This window comes from Talpa occidentalis, unplaced genomic scaffold (genome assembly GCF_014898055.3).
Source record: "Talpa occidentalis isolate TD23 unplaced genomic scaffold, MPIMG_talOcc4v2.1 talOcc4.2, whole genome shotgun sequence".
Classification (NCBI taxonomy): domain Eukaryota; kingdom Metazoa; phylum Chordata; class Mammalia; order Eulipotyphla; family Talpidae; genus Talpa; species Talpa occidentalis.
Window position 1 is genome coordinate 38289187 of NW_023602073.1, and position 17478 is coordinate 38306664.

A 17478-nucleotide genomic window follows, 5' to 3' on the forward strand; every position below is an offset into this window, starting at 1 on the left:
GATATGGAGACTGAGGGGTTATGGCAGTGCCCAGGTCAGAACCCCAGCCACCTGGCTAATGTCTGGGCCTCTGGACCGACACCATCCTCCAAACTGACCAGGGGACCAAGGAGGCAGTGAGCCTGGAGCCCTCACCACCCGCTCCAGATACCACTCATTTCTTGCCTGGATTTGACTGAAGACAAAAGCACAGTAGTAAGTCATCATGTCATCATCCTTCATGGAAATGAATTGAACTCACCAAAGAACAAGACACAGAGTGACTGGTTGTACTAAAAACAAAACCCAACTTTATGCTGCCTCCAGGAGACAGGATCAAAACAGCCCCACTGCGGGAGACAGGAATAGGCCAGGATGCTTCAGGAGCTGCCCAGTGTGGACAGTTCACACCCCCACTGCTGAGAAGCCAAGACAGGGGGAGGATCCTGCAGGCGTGATTGTATTTTTTTTATATTCTTCTTTTTTTAATTTTTTACTTCGCTTTTCATTTGTGAACACTATTTGCTTTCCCCCACCCCCTCAGGTGTAGTCCCCATAGAGTTTCCTTCTGCAAGGCACCCGTGCACCATCACCTCAGTCCCCTGTGCTCCTAATCTCTCCCTCTGGTCCTTCTACTGCCTCCTCCCCTGCAGGATGTCTCTGATTAAGGCCTCTGACTTAGGATCCCGCACATTTCTTTGGGGATTCTGAGGCAAGAGTAGTGGTGCTGGAGGAACCAGACAATGACCAGGATGCTGCAGCCCATGAGGATGGCACTAAGCTCACCCCACCCTCGCTGGGAGAGCAAGGCCATGCCCCAGAGAATGCAGCCTGTGCAGGCAATCCTGAGCTCAAACCAGGCCTGCGGGAGGATCAGCCCTGGCCAGCTTCCTGCAGGTTAAAGTGAGGGAGCTAAGGCAACAGCAGCTCTGCCTGGGGAAGCAGGCCCTGCAGGGATCCATAGCACAAGCCAAGGGTGCTCACCTGACACCACCCCTCAGGGGACCCAGACCCTCGCCCCTGTCCTGCCTGTCCTCATCAGGGACAACTGACCATTCAGCACTTCTGCACCGCCAACTTCTCCTCCTCCATCGCCCTAGCCACATGCCCTCCTTTAACTTCTACAACGCCTCTACCCACAGACACCTGACCCTTCTTTTGTAGTTCCAAATCTTGGTCTCCTAATTTATTTCAAGTTATTTTCATGTATTTCCTCCAAGATTTCTTGTTCACTGTACAAATGCTAATAAAGTTCTCTCTTCACCCAAGTTGTCTACTCCTTTGATGTCCATTCCCTTCACAGGGCTGGCCTCCTCCTCACTGTGGCCTTGCAGATGACCAACTCCTCAGTGGGAGCCATTTAGCCAAACCACTACTGCCCAGCCCTCTCAGGCCATGATGCCCTCACCTGCCTGCCACCTCTGTTCCCATTGCTGCCTGGGGATTCCCAGGGAAGGAACCAAATAAATGATGACTTTGGGATCATACCAACCACACATTACAGGTAGCATACAAGGCATCCGTCCATTTGGGCTGGTTGGACCTCCGTGGTGGCCTAGGGGTAAAGTCTCAGCACTGTCACAGCTGAGTCCTGAGTCAAGCCCAGGCCAGGGAGCAAACCCATCTATGGTGCAGCAAACTCCACATGTCTTGCCCACAGTTCCCCTCAGCGGTGTAATTCAGTCAATCTGCTGTTGTGAATCACACTCTGTCTCTGCTGAATCCTGAAATCCCTCCACACCTCTGGCCTACACCCCAGTAATTCTACACTCAAAGAAAAATGATTATTTGTGATCTCTTGAATTTTAGGTATACAGTAGAGTAGGGTAAACGACTAATAGCTAATCAAATCAGATTTATATCACTATATCAGTGTATTCAGAACAGTATTATTATTGTATCCAACAGTCCATGTTACGAACATGTGTCCATGGAAGAATGTAGTTTAGGAAGAGGGTGTCATCCAGAGTGGAGCTGTAATGGGATATCCAACTTTACAATTTCATTGAATCGATTGTTGTCTATTATGGAATTATAATTATTAGGACACAAATGATCATTGTTGAATTATAGATGTCTTGATGCCAGGTTGTAGGTCATTAGGTAAAGCTTGTGGCGTGTAGATGGCAGCACATAGTGCCGGATTTAGTCTGCAGATCTGGAAACATCCAGTGGTTAATATTTGATGATAACCAGCCTCTTGGGCCATGTTTCTGCTGAACCCTGTTGTCAAGCCCTGCAAACAGTGGCTCCGCATGGCCAGAGTTGGGTCAGCAGCCTCAGGGCTGGTGCCTGGACCGTGGCCAGAACAGCCAGAGCACAGAGCTGTCCCGTGCCTCCCAGCAGGCCCTCTGTTCAGGTTCTGTGCTTCATGATAGCTCAGCCCACGTGTTTAGACGGAGGTTCCATCAATAAAACCTTGCATTAGACTCCAGAGCCAAATTCAGGGCCTCCTTCCAGGGCCCAGTTTGTTCACACCCAATGTGGATTGTGGCCGTCCAGTTCTTTTTCATCAACATTCAGGCAACCTAGAGCCAGGAAGGGCCTCTGTCCCCATGGGGTGCAGCCATCCCCTCACTCACTCTCACTGCCCTCACTGGAGAGCACAGGGCACACCCAGTCCTCCCCTCCCAGCAACCCTGCCCCACAGCCCCTCAGCTGTATGAACTCTGCCCGACCGGCAGAGGAACCCTGGCATCTCCAACTTGTTCTCACGGGGTGCCGCAGGGCCTGGGGACTGTCTGATCACCTAAGGGGAGCTGAGCTAGAGTCAGCACCACTCGGGGAACCCAGAGAGAAACAGAGGGGGACACAGAACACTGGGGCAGAAACGGGCATGAAGAGAAGGACCGGGACAAACAGAGAGAAGGAGCTGAGGACGGACCAAAAAGGCAGAGAGAAAATCAGAGTCAGAGGAACACAGAGACAGAAGAAAGGGAGAGTCAGCTAGCGTGGACAGGACAGCAAGGAGCTAATCACTGTAGGAGTGGACACCCCATGCCTCGGGCCTCATCATCCAGCCGTAACCCAGCCCTCAGTAAATAACACTGCCGGGCAGGGTCAGCAGACATCTGCGAGCAAGGAGGGCGCCCTGGGAACACTGTGGCCGGCACTCGCAGGATGTGTGTGGCTCTGGCCCTTTGATTCGGGCCCACAAGACCCCTGTAGGGCACGGCCAGAGAGGAGCAGGGCTGAGTTTGGGTGGATTCCACCTCTCAGGAGAACAGGCACACCGGGTGGGAGATGACTCTGCCCCCAGCAGGGCTGGCCGAGCCTGGGTGAGGCGTGTGCAGGTGCCCTCCCCAAGGGGGACCCTCCAAGTGCTGTGAGCCTGACACCAACCACCCTCCAAGGGCAGCAGAGAGGAGTGGCCCACTCCCCAGGACTGCCCCAGGGAGAGGCTCCATACTCTGGAGCTCCTCCAGGCCCATGGAGGACAGAAGCTTGGAGTTGCTGATACTGCCGGGCCTGCTCCCTGGCAGGGAGGATGAGCCAGGTCAGCAGCCAGAGGCCAGGGTACCCAGCAGGGGCCCTGGCTAAGACTCGCCATCCAAGGGCTCAGGGAGGCTGTGCTGCTGTCAGTGTTGTGAACTGGGCCTGGCATGGAGGGTGAACAGGAAGGTCCCAGGTACCCATAGGGATGGGGGGGGGCATCTGTCTGAGCAGGAAGTCCAGAAAAGGGGATCCAGGAAGTGACATCACCTCCATGAGATGACACGGCACAGAACTCAGAACGCTGGTCCCCAGGCAGCTGGGTTCTGAACACAAACTCTACCCGGCTCACGTGACTGGTATTCCTGGTCCAGGCACCAAGCTTTCTTGCTCTATGCCCAGGTCCCCCCACACTGACCCAAATAGAGGTCCCTGAAACGCATGTCACCCTCTGCTGAAAGGCATGCGGAGCCTGTGACGACGTCTCAGGCCAACAGGCGGCACTGACCCTAAGGAAATCAGGGGGGCCCTGGGGACAGGTCAGGCCATACCAGGGCTCTGATGACCCCACCCCTCCCTTTCCCCCATGAGTGCGGGTGTGCGAGCTGTGAGAGTGAGTGTGTGCGTGCTCAAGGAAGGAGGATCTGGCCCACCCAGGAGGTGCGTGATGTCTACACCAGGACCAGCCTGGATGGTGGTGGGACCTTGAGAGTCATGGCCGCTCCCTCTTGCCCCAGCTCGGTGCTACCCAGCAGGTGTGTCTGCTTGCTCCCAGAAGGTGCTCTGTGTCCAGGAAACTGAGGAGGCCCAGGGAGTGCATTTCAGCGACAGGCCTCCCTCAGCCTAGTGTGGGATCCCACCCAGAGCAGAGCCCAGTTTGAAGCGCACCCCCAACATTGAGCTTGCTGCACATGTCCATAGGAACTGGCTGGAGTCCATAAAGCCTATGGAGGAGCAGCCCAAGTGTGAGTGGCCTAGGCTGGTGCCCTGGCTTGACTGGGAGGTGTAGGGTCAGGTGCCATGGGAGGAGACCACATGGGCTGGATTTGGACCCTAAGCAGTATGACCTAGGACTTGTAGTTGCCAAGTGTAGGGAACGAGACCCCAAGGGCCCACTATCCTGGCGGGTTGGACGCCAATAGTCACCAGGGGTCCTGAAGGGACAGGAGAATCTGTTTCTGCATATGCGGTTCCAGAGCAACAGGAGAGCCCAAGCAGGCCTACTGAGTCAGGCAGAAAATGCCCAGGATGATCCCGGTGCCTCTGAGGTCACTGAACCCCTGCACAGTCAGCCTGAAACTCCCCAGAGTTCCCCAGGAGGTCTCCAAGATGCTGAACTAATACCAGCCCTGTTGGGGAAGCCAGGTCAGGACCTACAAACTGCAGGACAACCTGGTGGGCACAAACTCACACCACCAGTTTGTGGGGAGCCAGGCCCTAGCCAGGCCCCAGCAGGGCATGCTGGCATTGGTGTGTTCATACCAGCCCCACTGCGGGAGACAGGTATAGGCCAGGATGCTTCAGGAGCTGCCCAGTGTGGGCAGTTCACACCCCCACTGCTGGGGCAGCCAAGACAGGAGCAGGAGCCCGCAGGCTTGATTGTATTGTTTTTGATATTCTTCTTTTTTTATTTTTTACATCATTTTTCACTTGCAAACACTCTTTGCTTCCCCCTCACCCCATCAGATACAGTCCCCTAGAGTTTCCTTCTGCAAGGCACCCGTGCACCATCACCGCAGTCCCCTGTGCTCCTCCCTCCCTCCCTCTGGTCCTTCTTCTGCCTCCTCCCCTGCAGGATGTCTCTGATGAAGGCCTCTGACTTGGGATCCTGCACACTTCTTTGAGGATTCTGAGGCAACAGGAGTATTGCAGGAGGAACCAGAGAATGACCAGCCACCTCTGGCCAACATCCTGAAGGTTCAAGAGAGGGTTCTAAGCCAGCAGCAGCCCTGCCTGGGGAACCAGCCCCTGCAGGGATCCTGCAGCAAAATAGAGGGTGCTCACCTGACACCACCCCTCCAAGGACACAGCCTATGGCCCTGGACCTGCCTGTCCACATCCAATGCAATTGGTGCCTCCACTCAGCACTGCTGACCCCAAACCTGTCCTCGCCCTCCTCCCTAGCCACATGCCTTGTTTAGCTTCTACCGTGTCCCACCCAAGACAACTGGGTCTTGTCTTGTTCAAAATCTTTTGGTTTTAATTGTTTCAAGTTGAGGTTTCATTTTCTTTCCATTCAGGTTTCTGGTTCATTGTGGAAATACTAATAAAGTTTGTTTCATTTCACCCAAGTTGTCTAATGCTTTGAAGTCCAGTCTCTTCATAGGCCTGGCCTCCTTTTACTTGCAGAAAATCATCTCCCCAGTGGAAACACTTTAGCCAAACCATTCACTTCCCTGGCCCTTCAATTCCCGATGCCCTCACCTGCCTGCTGCCTCTGTTGCTAATCCTGCGGGGGGATTCCCAGCGAAGGAACCAAATAAGTGGTCATTTTAGGAATTTCCCAAATACACAATAGAGGTGGTATACATGGAACATGTAAATTTGGGGTTGTTGGGCCTTCATGGTAGCCTAGGGGTAAAGTCATGAGGAAAGTCATGAGGAGCCTGTGTCGACATCTCAGGCTAGCAGGCAGCACTGCCCCTAAGGTAACTAGGGGGACCCTGGGACAGGTGAGGCCGGGCCAGAGCTCTGATGCCCCCACCCCTCCCTTTCCCCCTGTGAGTGTGGGTTGCAAGCTGTGAGAGTGAGTGTGTGCGTGCTCAACGAAGGAGGGTCTGGCCCACCCAGGAGGTGTGTGATGTCTACACCAGGGTCAGCCTGGATGGTGGTGGGACCCTGAGAGTCATGGTGCTCCCTCTTGCCCCAGCTCGGTGCTACCCAGCAGGTGTGTCTGTTTGCTCCCAGAAGGTGCTCTGTGTCCAGGAAACTGAGGAGGCCCAGTGAGTGCATTTCAGCTGCTGGCCTCCCGTAGCCCGTCCCATTACCCTCCCATAGCCCTCCATCCCTGTGGGATCCCACCCAGAGCAGAGCCCAGTTTGAAGTGCACCCGCAACATTGAGCTTGTCGCACATGTCCATAGGAACTGGCTAGAGTACATAAAGCCCATGGAGGAGCTGCCTGAGGGTGAGTGCCTAGGCTGGTGTCCTGGCTTGACTGGGAGGGGTAGGGTCAGGAGCCATGGGAGGAGACCACACGGGCTGGATTTGGACCCTAAGCAGTATGACCTAGGACTTGCAGTTGCCAAATGTAGGGAACGAGACCCCCAAGGGCCCACTATCCTGGGCTGGTCTCCTCTCAGGCTCTAGCATGTGCAACATGTCTGTTGCAAAGTCTGGTGTGCGGCTGATTGTCCTCTTGCATCTCCAGCGCCTTCTCCAGGAGTTAACAGGGCTCCCCTGAAGCCCAGGGGACAGGCCAAGAACCCAGCCAATTTGCTGATTGGAAGCCAACAGTCACCAGGGGACCTGAAGGGACACTAGAATCTGCTCCTGCATGTGCGGTTCCAGAGCAACAGGAGAGCCCAGCAGGCCTGCTGGGTCAGACAGAAAATGCCCATGGTTATCCTGTGGGCTCTGGGGTCACCAAATACATCAAGCCCATGGAGGAGCAGCCTGAGGGTGAGTGACCCAGGCTGGTGCCCTGTCTGGACTGGGAGTGGTAGGGTCAGGTGCTATGGGTAGAGACCACACGGGCTGGATTTGGACCATAAGCAGTATGAGCTGGGACTTGTAATTGCCAAATGTAGGGAACTAGATCCCCCAAGGGCTCAATATCCTGGCCTGGTCGCCTCTCAGGGTCTAGCATGTGGTCTGTTGCAAAGTCTGGTGTGTGTATTTTTTATCATTATTTAAATGGTGACCAAATTTCATATAAAACTAAGGTTTTATTAAGTTTAAGAATGAGAATTTGTTAAATAATTAATATCACTTTCTCTAAAAATCATTGAGCTTGCAGGTTTACTTTTTGCTTCTAATTATAAGAAAACTAAAATTTAATGACATCTCACCTAAAAAAAAAGACAATTAAAATATGTGTTTCTGTATGAGTTATCCAGGATAATAGGGTGGTCCCCAGGCAAAGGGGAAGTTCCAGGTTCCCTGCCCTACCCGAAGGAGGGTGGAGCTAAGCAGGGAGAGAAGAAGTTGCAGAGGAGACTGAGGAAGGAAGCAGGATGGAGCCAGAAGGAGACCTGGAGGAGGCACATGGAGCCAAGAAACTCATGAAGAAACTATCCTTGCCTTTTGGTCGTGGACTGGGTGACACAGATGTGGGTGAGAGACCCATGGGGAGGTGACAATGGCGGTTTTTGTCTTGATTTTCGTTTTACTCTTTTCCTCCCAAACTTGTCTGGTTGTTTCTGATCCTTTTCTGTGGGTCCCCTTGGAAGGTGCTTTAGACTTGGGACAGGCTTTGGGCCTTGCTCTGGGCCTATCCTGTTTGGGTGGAATTTTACCCACGAGGGGACAGGTAACTTTGGGTGCTTGATTTAGAAACTATATTCTTTACCTTCCCTGTACTGTTTACTAACTGTATTAACGTTCCTTTTCATTAAAATCTCATGTTTTATGTTGATGCGGCGGATGGCAGAACCCATTTAGAGCAGGCAGGTTTGTGGTGTCTGGGCTGCCCTTCTCCCTGACCTCCAATAGATTCTTTGTCTTTTCTGTATTGTTTACTAATTGTGTTAAAGTTCCTTTCCATTAAAATCTTACATGTTTTGTGTTGATGTGGCAGATGGCAGAACCTATTTAGAGCAAGCAGCTTTGGGGGTTCTGGGGTGATCTTCTCCGGCCCTGTAACAGACTGACTACTGACACCTCCTGGAAGACAAGTGACAGGGCCCAAGGATGTCGTCAGCTCCCCAGTGACGAGGTCTTTGTGGTTGAGCCTGGGGTAATCCTGGATGTCACTGGCAAGATATGAATTTCCTGATTGCTACGAGAGCCGCATACTCTGTACTCACCCAGCATTCTGGACCCACCTTCCCCTCCTCACAAAATATAATAGGAATGGCCTTGATGGCGGACAGAATAGAAAGGCTGGAACGGAGGTGCCCTAAGACCATAGCTGACTCACAAGGAGGTGGGGATAGAGGGTAATAGCATGACCATTAACCCAGCTGTAGAGGTCGTGACCCTTAGGCACCAGGGCCTTCTCACAAGGCATGAGACCCAAGCAGGATCAGATGCTCTAGGGAGTGGAGCACAGACCAGAGGGAAAGATACAGAGATTGGGCCCATCCTGGAATCTCCACTCCCCATCCTGGTATCTCCGGTCCCTCTTGGATTCTGCGTGGTTATCCAAAATCAGCAGCCAACTGATGGCTCACAAGGAGTGACCCCCCCCCAAACAGAAGAGGACTGTGTCTGTAAAGTCTCTGCACTGGCTCGGGCAGCACTCCCTCTGCCCACCTGGGACTGTGCAGGTGCCTCTTCTTACCAACTCCCTCCCTCCTCAGGGCAGCAGCTTCCTGCCCGCCTGTGACCTGTCAAGGTTGCCCGCCAGCAACCATGCAGGCCTCTCTCAGCAAAACCTGCCCTTTCCCTAATAAACCTGGTCTTTAAATGTAACTACCGTCTCTGTCTCGTGGAGAAACTCGCCCTGAAAACTCGCCGCGTGCCACTGACAGGGGAGCTCTGCAGACACCTTTCCCAGAGTGAACCCCAGGACCCCGCTGTAACGCAACCAACCCATTCCGGGTGGGTTTATGAACGGTTCTAGCAGCCACATGCTCCTCGCCCTTGTTTGTAGTCGCCGCTCTCCTCCACACACTCCACTGCCCTCCTCCACCCTCGACACCGCACCCCCACCCTACTCCAGGTGCCGCCATCAGGCCTGCGTTCAGGCCCGCAGGGATGCGTCATCTCTCTTAATGGCGGGAGGGCAGAAAAGCCTGATACTTTTTTTTTTTTTAAATTTTCTAGAGGCATGTCTTATTTATTTATTTATTATTTGTTTGTTTGTTTGGTTTATACATGCACTGGGTACAGTCAGAAGCGCGGGAGGGTGAGAGAATTCACCAGAGCCAGAGCGGGGAGCAGAGCAGGCAGAAGGACTGAAGTACACTGCTGAGGGACCGAAGTACACTGCTGAGGGGAGCAGCGGGCGGCAGGAGAGGTCTGCGCGCCATGTGGGACCCTCCTCCGGTGGCCGGGGAGCAGCCGGGGATCGAACCGGCGCCGCAGAGGCCGCTGGCAGCTTCGCAACCCAGCGCTCAACCGCTGTGCCACCGGGAGGCCCAAAGCCTGATATTTTTTACCTTACCCTACAATCCACCCCCTCAGGGTTTTCTGCCAGACCATCTACATATAGACAATTTTGTTTCTTAGCAAACATAAACAACGCAGCCATGGCGCACAAAAGTAAATAGTACACATCACACTATAACAACAAAAGACAACAGAACACAAGTTAGTCCAGGCGAGGTACCAACCTAGCGGCAAAAGACATTTATTGGCACCAGCAGATGATCCACCAAATCTGCTGTCGAAGGCACTGCAGCATGCAAGGCGGGAACTAGCTTATTGAACTCATGATAATCTACTGTCACGCGCCAAGAGCCATCGGCTTCTTCACCTGCCACACCGCCGAATTGTAGGGCTGTGGGCAGTACGCACAATGCCTGCTTTCTCCAGATATTGTGCCCGTAATTTCCTTGTTCCTCTGGACAACTGATATTGCTTGGTATGAGTCACTCGCCTAGGGACTGGCAGTTGTATGGTTGGATGCTTAGCATGTCCTCTGACCACTACCTTTACCACACGCACTCTAAGGCGAAACACTCCGGCTGTGGTCTCTAGCCATAAGCCACATAGTACATCCACCCCCAGGATGTACTCCGGGATGGGCGATACATATACTTTATACTCTTTCCGGGGTAATCGCCCAATACCCAGAGATAGTCTCACTGTTGTCACCTTGACACTCTGGCCTCCATAGCCATCAATACAACAAATAGACCAATGATATCTTCCTGGATTTCCATAGAGCAGAGTACATTCTGCTCCTGTGTCTACCAGAGCTAAAACGCTTTGCACGTTAGTTGGGGACCAGTGGATGGCAAGCTCCACATGTGGCCTCCAGTCCCCGCCCGTCCCTGTGGACGGGTTCCTTGGCCCTCACCCTACTGAAGGTGATCAGGCCATTACCCGAGGATGAGGTTGGCAGCAAATGGTCTTCCAGGCGCAGGGCGCACTCCTGAGGCCTGGAGCTTCCAGGCTGCACTTGACCAGCAGTCCTTCTCATGGGCGTGACCCTCTGGTCTTCTTGCAGCTGCTGCCATAATTCCAACAAATATGCATTGGGCTGTGCGTGTATTTTAGTGCTATCTGCACCTGCTCTCACTAAATCTGTCCACATTTGGTTACGGGTGACTTTAATAGGTTCTTTGATGCCAAGAGGTTTCCTTTCCCTCCTTGGCATTCCTTTTGACTTTTCAACAAGTACCCGTTTTCCCTTCTGAGTTTGAGAGTGCCGGCTCTCTACTTCGCCCAAGCTGGCTATCATTCTTGTGACGTCGTGTATCTGACGTCCCACATAGGGTGCCAGAACTGCCAGGAGGGATCCAAATGAGGATGAGGGGGCATTCTTTAATACCAAGTCTCTCATCCCTGCTGTGAAACATTCGTCGTCAGGACCACAGGTATTCACATAAAACATGGCCTGCCACATGCCCAATTCCCGAAGGACCTGTACCAGCTCCGTACGTCTGCCATCCGCTTACTGTGTCCGGCACGTGTCCCGCATCAGCCCATACTGTCCGTATGGCAGCCATTATCCATTCCAGGAGGGTGTGGTTGCCCTGGCAACACCATCGCTGTTCTGCAGCCTCTGTTGCAAGGATGGGTGTAAAGTCAGTCAAGTATGTCCATCTCTTGTGCTGTGCAAATAATCCCATCCACCCCAGTCCCCTAAACATAGAAGCCAGGCTGCCAAGGGTTTCCCCTGGTTTCTGGTGGAAATGTTTGCCCAGGTCCACCAGTTCTGCCTGGGTGTATGGTCGATAGGTAGTAAATTCTGTCATTTGTGGTGGTCCAGCAGCCTGACCCCTTGGGGCCATAGATCACTGCTGCTTCATTTTCAGAGTCACCACCAGGCGGACCCAGAGCATGGGACCAGCCTCCTCCTCCTCTCCATAGGAATCTGGCATCTCCAGCATTGCAGGTTGGTTTGCCATTAACGGCTGAGATTGGGGCAAAGGACCAGCCTCCCTCTCCTTCCTTTCTTTCTGAGTCTGGCATCTCCGAATGGTGGGTTGGTTTCTCAGAACTTCTTCCTCCAGAATCCTCAAATGTTGTTGCAGTTTCTGCATCTCTTTCCGCATCTCATCTCATACTTGCTGGATTCTAGATTGCTCTTTCTGCCTGGACTCAAGCAGAGCTGTGAGAAACACCCATCCCACGGCTCCTGCCGCCTCGCGGGCACTGCATGCATTCAAGGTTTCTTCTATTTCATACGGGGCCTGTTCCAACTGCCCCCCGATCCATCTACCTCTGGCCATTCCTGGGGAGGTGCCCACTTGGCGAGGAGGTTGGCCACGGAGTACCATCTGCTCTTAGCCAGCCACCCGGCAATCCCTCCAGAGGTTCCAAAGGGTTTCGTCTGCGTAGAGCCGTCCTGCTTTGAACTGTCCCTCTGTCTACGCCAGTTGTAACGCAACCAACGCATCCTGGGTAGGTTTATGAAAAGTTCTAGCAGCCATACTCTTCGCCATTGTTTGTAGTCACCGTCCTCCTCTGTACGGGGTGGAACTGGGTGATCTCTCGCAGCTTGTCAAAACTAACCGCCTTGGAGACGGGCTGCTGCTTGGAGCCCAGCTAAGAGGCAGGGGATGAAGCGTCTCAGCGAGCCCTGCCCCCGCGACCCGCGTCAGTGTCAGTCTGGGATTCCCAGCCAGGCTCCTGGCGGGGACCTGCTTCAGGGCCTGGGGCATGGTTGTGTCAGTGAAGTGGCCTGATCTGCGTGGCCTCGATCAGACTGAAAAACACGTTCTCTGTGATTAGAGGTCAGGGTGGAAGAGAAGATAACATGTAGTCATGACACCGAAGGTTATAGGTGTAACCTTAGGTGTAACCTTGGGTAAGATAACGAAATTCTTTGGTGTAGGTAGTGGGGTCCTTAGTGAAACAGCCGAGACGCTTTTCCATCTGGGAGAGATCAGACAGAGGGAAAGGATCGTGGACTCCACCTGCTCCTTCAGTCCCCGCAACCTCCCTAAGGGGACAAAGAGGACGATTGTGAGAGCAGGTGTGGTAGCTGGGAGGTGGAAGCGGGGGCTGGACTGGGAGCTGAAAGGAGGTGAAGACTGAACATCTAGAGGATCAGAGAACGCAGAAGAGGGGTCCGGAGAGGGCGAGGAGTGAGAAGAGTCTCTTGGCCCCTGCATCGACCTTTCATACCAGCCTTTTGTTGATAGGAAAAGGGGCGACGGTTCTTTCTTTGGCTACTTCCTGCTGGACGGGGGCGAAGACCGGGGTGGGGCTCAGGCCTGGTTATGAGAAGGTCTTTGCAGGGACGCGAGGATATGGGTGGAGGAGTTGGTTAAAGGTGCTACGGGGCGGGTCTTGGATCCAGCGTTGGATGAAATACAGTAAGCGTTGGATGAAATGGGGCAAAAAAGAAAAAATAAGATCAGGATCAGAGGCCCTGTGAGTGCTAATACTGTGCTGGTCTGGAATCTCCAGGTATAGACACAAGAACAGGAAGTGGCTTGAAGTCATGGGATTAGAAACAGAGGAGGGAGAGTCAGAGGGCCTCTGCTCTGTAGGCTGAGTGGAACCTGAACCAGGGGCGCAGTGATGCGTGCCCGAGTTGGGCCCATGTGCTTGCATACATACTGCTTGTCCACAGGGACCAGTTTGACCCTGCAAAGCTGATGCCAGGACGTGTTGCCCAAGACCTTGACAGCTGTTGGTGTAGTCAGGATGATCGTGTGTGGACCCGTCCACTTTGGCGGAAGTGGTTTTGGAGAGATGGCTTTCAGAAGAACCTGGTCTCCAGGGCACAGCAGGTTGACAGGTGCATCAGGGGACGAGGCACAGGTTGTGGCAGACAACGGTCTGTGTGTTCTTGGAGCAGCTGTCTGAGCAGAGAAGTATGAAAAATATCCAGCCAACAGTTTAAGTTGGACGGGGAGCTCATGGTTAGTAAGAGGAGGTCTGCCATACATCCATACAAGGGGCTCGGGAACAAGGGCCACAGGGTGTGGCTCAGAGGTGCATTAAAGCCAGTGGGAGCAGCTCCACCCAGGATTTGTGCAGCTCAGTGGTTAGGTGGTCTCTGGTCAGACCATTTACCCGTTCTCCCTTACCAGAGGATTGCGGTCGGGAGGAATGTGTAGTTCCCGGGTGAGGCCCAGGGAGGAGACCTGTGGAGTAATCTTTGAGATAAAGGCAGGTCCATTGTCCGACTGGTGATGGTGTCCACCATAGTAAGAAGAGGGTGTTATCTGCGTTAGGGAGTGGAACACCCGTGAGGCCTAGCAGGATGGAGAGTCGAGGATTGGAGAGGAAATGAGAGGGTCTTTGACACTAGGGCTTTGCTCTAGGGGTTCTGGGCCAACCTGGGCCAGTCCAGTGACCAGTTGCTTATGTCTCTATACAAATGAATCCCACAGTAGGAAGATGACAGCCCTGCCTGCGTGCACTTGCGGCAGCTTCTCGTCTCGCTAGACCTAAAGCCTTAAAACCCACACTGGGCCAACCTGTAAATGTTAGTTCTCCACATCGTTCCAAGACCTGCTCTCAGCCTGGTGAATGAGCCTGAGAAGGTCCTGGAGCCGATGTGGAGAACTAAATAAATACATAATTCTTTAAAAAAATAATAGAACCACAGTGAGTTCCCACCTCACATCTGTGAGAATGACCCATTGAAAGGTGTGGAGGAAAAGGAATTCTGGCACATGGTGGGTGGGAATGATGTCTTGTCCTGTCAGTGGGCAGAATGAGGGGTTCCCTGGACCCTCAAAACTGCACACTCTACATGGGATCTGCCATCAGCTGCATAAAGACAAAACATACACTAAAGCGTAAGACCTTCAATAGAAAAGAACTTTAATACAATTACTATAAAACAGAGAATCAGTGTGCAATAGAGAGAAGAAGAGAAAGAATATAGTTAGAATAGTTCCCAAGTGAAGCACCCACAGTTACCCACCCCTCAAGGGTAAATGCCCAGCCAAACAGGCTGGCCCAAAGCAGGCCCACTGGGGCCCGAACGCCTGCCACAAGGCTAAGGCACCTACTGGTAGAGACCCATGGGAAAGGGGCAGGAGGGGCCAGGCAAGTCTGGAAGGAAAAGAACAAAATCAAAATCCACAACAAGATAACAGCGGTCATTGTCAGCATCCCCATGAGTCTCTCACCCATGTTTTTAATCTCTTTCACATGACTCTTCCATGTCCCCACTCCGTGGCACAAGTCCAAGTGAGAAGCAAGGCGTGGTTTCTTCTTCACATGTCTCTCTGCTCCATGCACCTCCTCCAGCCTCCTTTCCCCATCTTGCTCCACGTCTTCCTCCTCTTCCTTAGCTTTCATCCCTGCTTAGCTCCTCCTTTCCTTAGGCAGGGCGTAACTTGGTACCTCTGTTTTCTATGGATAGCACATTGGTCCTGCCCCTATGGAAAAAAAAAAAATGAAGGTTCCTCAAAATAGACCTGTCACATGGTCAAGCATCCCATTCCATGGTATTTATCCAAAGAAGGTAAAAACACTAATTCCGAGGAATGTGCGCCTCCTACGGTCACTGCAGCGCTGTCTACCATAACCAAGCGATGGAGACAAACTAAGTGCCCAACGGCAGATGAGGGGATAAAGAACACAAGCTATACACACTATGGAATACTACTCAGCTGTGAAAAAGATGAAATAATTGAATTTGCAACAACATGGATAGATGTGGATGGGATTATACTAAGTGAAATAAATTTGAAGGAAAAAGTTACATACAGATGATTTCATTCATATTTGGAATATAAAGAAACAAAGTTGGGACAGATGAAACTCAACCAAAACATATTCTATATATATATGACTGCAGAATTGAAGCTATGGCGGGGGTAAGAGTAGGAAACAAAGTAGGGAGAGGGCCCAACGGACTATAGTGAAGACTATGGGTGCCCTGGGTGGGTGTGATTTGGTAACAAACATCTGAAGAGATGTGACCCTTGCCTCTGAACACATGCAGTGTGTAAACCAATGCTAACCTCAATTGAATAATACAATGAGGGGAAAAAGAAAAGAAAACGTAAATTGTCTCCTCCATTGGTCACTGATCTCAGGACTTGGCCTTCGCCTCCTCACTGTCATGCAGGGTGAGGGGCTGGTTCCCACAAGGTCAGAGGCAGGAGGTGCAGGGACTCCTGGGGCTGCTCAGACACCGCTGAGTAGAGACACTGCAGAGAGGGCGGCTCTGAGGGGACCAGAGACAGAGAGTCAGAGTAAACCCAGTGCTGAGTGAGGGGCTGGTTCCCAAGGAGAGGGGAATGTGTGTGTGTGTGTGTGTGTGTGTGTGTGTAACAAGAATGACAGGGTACACAATATAAAATGATGGAAGTCAGTTAACATCAAGCCCCAGAATAAAGTAATTCAAATCTCACACAGTGTAAAGAGTGTCAGAACAACACCCAATAAATACAATTCCATGGAGAAGAAGCTTCTGAGTGGGACTGAAAAAGCACTGGACCTGCAGAAGAGGAGGAGGTTTAGAAATACCTCATGGTTGGCTTGAGGTGTAAGAAACTGGGCGGGACCCTCCTCCTGCACTGGCCCCTGCTAGGATGTGGTGGCATCTTCACCCCTGACAGCTCCCTCATTACCCGAGTGTTAACATTATCAATGGTCCACTGCATTCCCAAGATGTCCTGAAAAGCATCCCCATTACATAGTCCCAGCCTCTCTGCCTCAATCCCCACCCCCACTGCAATTCTCCATGGTCTCACCTATAGGGGCGGAGATACACTTCAGAGCACAGGGACTGTGGCTGCCCAGGGAAACACAACAAAACTTGGAGAGGAGACCACAGGAGAAACTGATGAGAGTGACTCCCCCATGGGCTCCATCTACACCATTCCCAGGGCTCAGGGATCAAAGCCTTGACCACACTTACTTGCAGCCTGAGTGTAGCTTCCTCCTTGTCCTCCTGTGGGAAGAAGCATCAGGTGAGACCAGGGAGTAGTCAGGTCAGAAGCCTAACTAAAGGAATCTTCTAATCCTGCACCACAGGGAAGTTTCCAGAACTGTGAGTAAAGTCCCAGGTCAGGACTGGGAAAAATGAGGAAAGGAGATGAAGGGGGACTGGACCAAATGCCCTCTGGGCAACACCCGTGTGTGTGGATGATAATTCCCATTAACCAGGCAGGCCAATTCTCTCTGGCACATGAAAGCCCCCAGTGGACAAGATCCCCCACTCCTTCCCTACCTGAGCACTTCTTCTACCCCCTCACATATGAACCACCTTGTGTGCAATGAGCACACCAACAAAGAAAACAGAGCCGGAATTGAGGACCACAGCAAGGATGGAGAACTGAGGAGGTGGCACTGGAAGGGAAGGGAAGGTCAGACCCTGAGCCTGAGGCCTCGGTCTGACTCTCTGAAGGTCTCCAGAAGGGCTTCTGATGGCCCCGAGTCAGCCTTTGTGCCACATTCCCTTCATACCCCATCTCAGGACTAATCAGGCCTTCATGCTGCACATGACATGTGTATCTCTGCTCCTCTCCAGAAGGCACCTCCACAGCCGCCCACTTCTGGTAGTTTCCATTCCCCCTACTCCCAGCCTGGTGTTCAAAGCTCCATTTCTTGGGGCCATGTCCTCCCCAACTCGCTGCCAGGTCAGGGTGATGTCCACAGGGTAGAAGCCCAAGGCCCAGCACCTCAGGACCTCATGCTCAGAGATGGGGTGATGGGTCAAATGGCGATTGGGGGGCCTGAGTAGGAAGAAATGGAAATTAATGCTTTTGTTCCTCCATGGACACTGAAGCAGCCTCATGTGACCATCCTGCAGTGGACAGAACAGTATGCTTGGAGGGAGGGCACAAACCCAGAAACCAGCCTGCTCTGGGAGTCTGGG